The following is a 6,458-nucleotide window of genomic DNA, read 5'->3' on the forward strand; positions in this document are numbered from 1 at the left end:
TGGGGCGGGGGCGGACGGAGATCTCGCTCTCGCTCTCGCTCTCGCCCCGCGGGAAGGGGGGAGAGGAGGCGCGACCGGCTGCGGGAGCTGCAATTACCGTGTGGGCTGCGGAATTCTCGTGGTGTTTGTCGGGGAGATGCGATAATGGCGTCCGTCCTCGCGAGAGAAGCCGCCACTCTGCGCAGGCGCCGCCGGCACCTCCCAGCGGCCGGGGTCCCGCCCTCAGCGCAGGCTCCTTGGGCGCGAGCATGAGGGGCGGGGCTGCCGGGGAAGGGGCGGAGCCTGCGCGGAGGGCCTTCGGCGCGCGCTTCCGCAGACGGACTCCGGGGAGCATGCGTCTTGGTTCTTCCTCTCGCCTGGCATGGGCTCCGAGGACTCTCACTGCTCGGCCGAACGTCTGCGCTTCCTGCTAGAGCGCTAAGCATCACCTTCGTGGGCAATCTAAGAAATGTATGTCCTCTCTGATGTGGAGCGGATAGGTGCTAGTGAGGCCCCGATGACTACAACTCCCAGTGTCCTCTGCGTGGGCAGCGCGAGGCATTCTGGGACTGGTAGTCTCCACGTTTGGGATTTGCCTGACGGGATTTGTAGTCCATCCAGACTCTGGTCGCCGCGTCCTGTCCCCCGCCACGAGGGCTGCTGGGACTTGTAGTGACACGGGCTTAAGTAGCTTGTGCGCCCCCAACGGGTCCTACCTCCTCCCGCCGTGACTGGGTCCTGGACGTTCCGGGGTCTCTCGGTGGGGCCTTCCTAAAGAAACCAATGATTGTGCGGTTCCCGCGTGGGCAAGCAGGTCATGCGGACAGTGTCACTGTGATAGCGGTTATATGTGACTTGCTTCGGTGTTCTGGAATAGGAATTCGTAGGATGTGAATGAGCACGTATGATACTTCCTGCGCCGGGAGCGTAGTCGCTCCACGTGTTCCTCTCCGGGCTCGCTCCTTTTTCCTGCATGTTCCCAGCACAGGATTAGGGGACCACTTCCGCTTGGAAAAGAAAATGCTTAGCTTGAGCTTCCCGCCCACCGAGCCGGGACTCAGTGCAGCGGCCTCCTGGGCGACCCCGGACGGACCCTGGACGACTCGGCCCCGAGCTGCTTTGCCTTAAAGGCTTCTTCCACTTGAACCTGTTACCATGAGACCCGTCCTTTACAGACATGAGGATGAAGTCCAAGCAGGGACACTGCTGGGCAAGGTGACAGGGCTGGAGCGGGCAGCAGGGTTCGGCCTTCGGGGTGAAGTCTTAAAGTTGCCTCACTTTCCTGCGTGGCGAAGGGAAGTTGGCCTGGAGCAGGTTGTCACCATGGACAGCGCCTCCGCGTGGTGGCCGGTCCTTCCTCCTGGTCACCACCTCCCCTGGGACTGCAGCACGCAGCCTACTTGGAGGCCCCACAGACCCCCACATCACACCACACAGAGCAGATATGCCACAGCTACCGCCTCACTGTCATGCGTGACCTCCTGGAACAACATGCTTGCTCAAACTTAACCCAGTCAGACTTCCTCAGGAAAGTTGGTTGCACTTGGTCTTAGCCACAGGAAATCTGGATGACACCCTAGATTCCAATAAAGGCCTTTGCCCTGCATGGATACCCCGACCTCCAGATTCACAGTGCACCCCAGAGCCTGCAAGAAAGTCTGTTTTTGCTCCAGGTAGTGGTGTGTGCCTTTAATCCCAGCACTCAGGAGGCAGAGGCAGGCAGATCTCTGCAAGATGGAGACCAGCCTGGTCTACATAGCGAGTTCCAAGCCAGCTAGTGCTACATAGTGAGACGCTATCTCAAAAAAAAGTAAATAAATAAAAACAGTTTAACACCCATGGTACCTTCCATCCGCACATGGCTTTGCTTCTTCCTCCACACCCCCCCCAGACCTTGCATGTGCTGCACCTGCAACATGGGCGCACCTACCTACATGCAGACTTTACACTCATACACTTGAAATAAAAATAATAAGTAAAAACAAATTTTTTTTGGTCTTTTTGAGACGGGATCTCCCTGTAGCCCCAGCTGGCCTAGAACTCACTATGTAGACCAGGCTGGCCTTGAACTCACAGAGATCTGCCTGCCTTTGCCTCCCAAATGCTGGGATTAAAGGCATGCACAACCACACCAGCTGTAAAATATTTTTTAAAAGACTCAGCTAATCAGAGCCAGAAGCCAGAACCATGGTGATGCTCTTTGTGTGCGTGTGTGTGTGTGTGTGTGTGTGTGTGTATCCACTTGCACACGTGTGGAGACAGAAGACAGCCTCGGGTGTTACTCCTCAGGAGCTGTCCACCTTGGTTTTTTTTTATTAAGATATTTAAAATTATGTATATATTTGGGTATCTATGAGGGGTATGTGCACATGAGTGCAGGTGCCCACAGAGGTCAGAGGCACTGGATCCCTGGACCTAGAGTTGTAAGCCACCCTGCATGAGTGCTGAGAACCAAACTTGGGTCCTCTGGAAAAGCAACAGATGCTCTTAACCACTGAGCCATCTCTTCAGCCTCCACCCATCCACCAACACACACCTCATTTTTTTTAAGACAGGGTCTCTCACTAGGACCACAGCCTACAGGGTAGGTGAGGTTGACTGGTCAGCAAGCCCCAGGATCCTCCTGACTTTGCTTCCCCTGCTTTGGGGTTACAAGCGTGCCCCCCACCTTCCTGACTGTTTAACATGGGTTCTGGGCTCAGATTCAGCTTGTAAAGTAAGCACTTTGCTGACTGGACCATCTCCTCAGCCCTTTTTGGTTTTTGATGTCTTGGACTTTTTAAATTGCACTTATTTATTGTATGTGTGTGATGTGGCAGTCAACAGCACAACTTGTGGAAGTCAAGTCTCTCCATCCACCATGTGGGTCCCGGGGACCAAACAGGTTGTCAGCCTCTGCAGCGAGCACTGGCTGAGCCTTCTCACCGGCCCATTGGATTTATTTTTCCCCTTGCATCTAGCAAGCTGAAATGGGGTGAAAGTTCAGTGTTACCATGGCGCTGACTCACCATCATTTAAAAAGAAATCTTAAGGGCTGGAGAGATGGCTCAGCAGTTAAGAGCACTGACAACTCTTGCAGAGGACCCGGGTTCGATTCCCAGCACCCACATGGTGGCTACGAACCGTCCTTAACTCCAGTTCCAGGGGAATCCGAAGCCCTCTTGTGACCGCCGCTGCGCTGCACGACACGGGTGCACTCACGTACACGCAGGCAGTACACTCATACACGTAAAATAAAAATAACAAAATATTTTTTAGAACAAGAAATCTTAAATGTTAGTCACCAGCATCAACTCCAGTCTGCTAGTGAAAGCTTGCCCACTCTCCACAGCAGCCCCTCCCCTCGCCTGGAATTCGTTAAGCTGAAATCACACCAATTGATATTGCAAGCAGAGAGAGGCACCCTCTGGGGCAGCACCAGAAGTGAGGACCCTTTACAGAGATCAAAGCAGCCCCACAGTCAGCACCTTGGCCAATGGCTGAACCTCCTGGAAAACCCTTTGCTCTGAGGAACTCTCCAGGGTAGCTAGGCAGCCAATTCACTGAGCTCTCTGCTTCCCTGGAAAGGTTGGGGACCTTGAGCACAACTGTTCTCAGAGGTGGGGACTTTAAGTTTTATACAACCCCAGCTTGGGCTACACACACACACACACACACACACACACACACACACACACACACACACCGCATTCCTTGTACTGGGAATTAAAGCCAGGGACCCACACACCTTGGCAACTGCGCCGCGAATGCGTTGTAACCCCGGCCTTCTTTTTGCTTTGTATTTTGAGGCAAGGTCTTTCCCTGTAACCCAGGCTGACTTGGAGCTTTCAAGCCTCCTGCCTCACCTCCTAAGTACTGGGATGCCCAGCCTGCGGGACCAGGCCTGGCTCCCAGCCTTCCTTTAGTGAGTTTCTGCTGCTCTCCAGCCTCGGCCTTCCCCTCCGGGATCTAGTGTTTAAAATCCAGAGCTTACAGACATTGGAGGAGCGGGCAAGAGACTTAGCAGATGTCCCACTTGGGAATGCGCAGTACACCCCAAATGCTGAGTGACTACTGTCTGGCCACATTTTGCTAGGATCCCTATTCTTTGAGAAAAAAAAACGGTTCAGTAAGACAAGGTGGTGCCCCCAGCTCACACAGACATGACATTATCTTGATCTGGAAGCAGCGGAAGCTTCTCAAGGTTTGGGGAAGGGTGAATGTGTTCAGTTACATTTTGAAAAGCCACTCTGCTGGGGTGTTGAGAAAACACTGCTGGAGGGGGTGCTGCATGGACGGGGTGCTGCATGGAGGGGTGCTGCTGGAGGGAGTGCTGCATGGAGGGGGTGCTGCATGGAGGGGGTGCTGCATGGAGGGGGGGCTGCTGGAGGGGGGGCTGCGGGGGGGGGGGGGGCTGGAGGGGGGGCGCATGGGGTGCTGCATGGAGGGGGTGCTGCATGGAGGGGTGCTGCATGGAGGGGTGCTGCTGGAGGGGGTGCTGCATGGAGGGGGAGCTGCTGGAGGGGGTGCTCTGGGAAAGCAGCTAAGGAGGCTGTGGTAGACCAGCAAGGAGGACAGAGGCCTGGAGCACAACATGGTGCAAAGAACTAGACAGGAGGGAGGGGGAAGTGGACAGGACGGAGGGGGAAGTGGACAGGACGGAGAGGGGAAGTGGACAGGACGGAGAGGGGTAGTGGACAGGACGGAGAGGGGTAGTGGACAGGACGGAGAGGGGTAGTGGACAGGACGGAGAGGGGTAGTGGACAGGACGGAGAGGGGTAGTGGACAGGACGGAGAGGGGTAGTGGACAGGACGGAGAGGGGTAGTGGACAGGACGGAGAGGGGTAGTGGACAGGACGGAGAGGGGTAGTGGACAGGACGGAGAGGGGTAGTGGACAGGACGGAGAGGGGTAGTGGACAGGACGGAGAGGGGTAGTGGACAGGACGGAGAGGGGTAGTGGACAGGACGGAGAGGGGTAGTGGACAGGACGGAGAGGGGTAGTGGACAGGACGGAGAGGGGTAGTGGACAGGACGGAGAGGGGTAGTGGACAGGACGGAGAGGGGTAGTGGACAGGACGGAGAGGGGTAGTGGACAGGACGGAGAGGGGTAGTGGACAGGACGGAGAGGGGTAGTGGACAGGACGGAGAGGGGTAGTGGACAGGACGGAGAGGGGTAGTGGACAGGACGGAGAGGGGTAGTGGACAGGACGGAGAGGGGTAGTGGACAGGACGGAGAGGGGTAGTGGACAGGACGGAGAGGGGTAGTGGACAGGACGGAGAGGGGTAGTGGACAGGACGGAGAGGGGTAGTGGACAGGACGGAGAGGGGTAGTGGACAGGACGGAGAGGGGAAGTGGACAGGAGGGAGAGGGGAAGTGGACAGGAGGGAGAGGTCCCAAGGGAGCTGAGGAAGGAGAGGGCAGTCAAAGCCATCAGGACCTGGGCTTGCCCCTGGGCAAACAGAAGCATGGGTCCCTGGATGGATGACTGCTGACTGCAGCCCAGGTTGTGGGGACTGTCCCTCACGATCTCTGAGCACTCTCTTTGTACCTGGTTCACGGGGCCTTCAGTAACCCCATTCCCCTCCTCTGCTTCACACAGGACACTGTCCCTGGAAACAGATACCCCTGGAAACCAAGAACACAGTTCAGGGTCACAGGAGAGAACAACATTCTGGGCCCAGAATGGGTGACTGTGGTCTGATTTATAGGGACATTGGCAATAGATGGGTGGACTGCTGACAGGCTCACAGAGGCACCTGCCTGGCTTCTTAGAGGACCCTTTATTGTCTAGGATACGCAGACACTGGTGTCCTGGTTGGCCCCTGGTGGCCAGTGCACCACCTTTGGGCCCCTAGGTCACCTGCAGCAATGGCTTCCAGCAGGGCCTGGGCATCTGGCTTCCCCTGGGCATCGGGCTCCATCCTGGGGGCTCTCCCACTGGCAACCTTGACAGTCTGATTTCAGCTGGACTGAGAACCCACCGAGAACGCTGCTTGGCTGTACAGTTGTTTTTAAGTTCCACTTCCTCCAAGTCACTAGACATTCTGAAGACGGAGGGTATGGTGTTGGCAAACTAAGGGCCAGAGAGATGGCTCAGTGGTTAAGAGTACTTACTTCTCTTTCAGAGGACTGAGTTCAGTTCCCAGCACCCAACTGCTCACAACTGCCTCTAACTCCAGCTCCAGGTGATCCAATGACCTCTTCTGGCTTCTGTGAGCACTTGCATACTCATACACACACACACACACACACACACACACACACACACACACATAAGTAAATAAATAAAAAATTTTAAATAATTCTTAAAATGCAGATAAAACGCAGATAAAGCTGGTGGCCTTCAGGGTCTTGTGGTCACTTTAAAATATGACCTCAATTGGCCAGGTGTGGTGGCATACGCCTGTAGTCCCAGCACTTGGGAGGCAGAGGCAGGTGGTTTTCTGCGAGTTCAAGGCCAGGCTGGTCTACATAGTGAGTTCCAGGACAGCTGGGGCT

General features: G+C 55.7%; 1 protein-coding gene across 10 annotated transcripts in view; it reads right to left on the minus strand.

Annotated features, from left to right (window-relative positions):
- Positions 1–226, minus strand: part of Banp (BTG3 associated nuclear protein) — an 89,804-nt gene extending 89,578 nt beyond the window's left edge. For all 10 annotated transcript variants that reach the window (XM_008840561.3, XM_008840559.3, XM_029567132.1 and 7 more), the window contains exon 1: positions 98–226. The gene's annotated coding sequence lies outside the window, so the exon portion shown is untranslated. The remainder of the gene's footprint in view (positions 1–97) is intronic.
- Positions 227–6,458: the final 6,232 nt, after the last annotated feature.

This window comes from Nannospalax galili, unplaced genomic scaffold (genome assembly GCF_000622305.1).
Source record: "Nannospalax galili isolate Female #2095 unplaced genomic scaffold, S.galili_v1.0 scaffold459, whole genome shotgun sequence".
In the NCBI taxonomy this organism is placed as follows: domain Eukaryota; kingdom Metazoa; phylum Chordata; class Mammalia; order Rodentia; family Spalacidae; genus Nannospalax; species Nannospalax galili.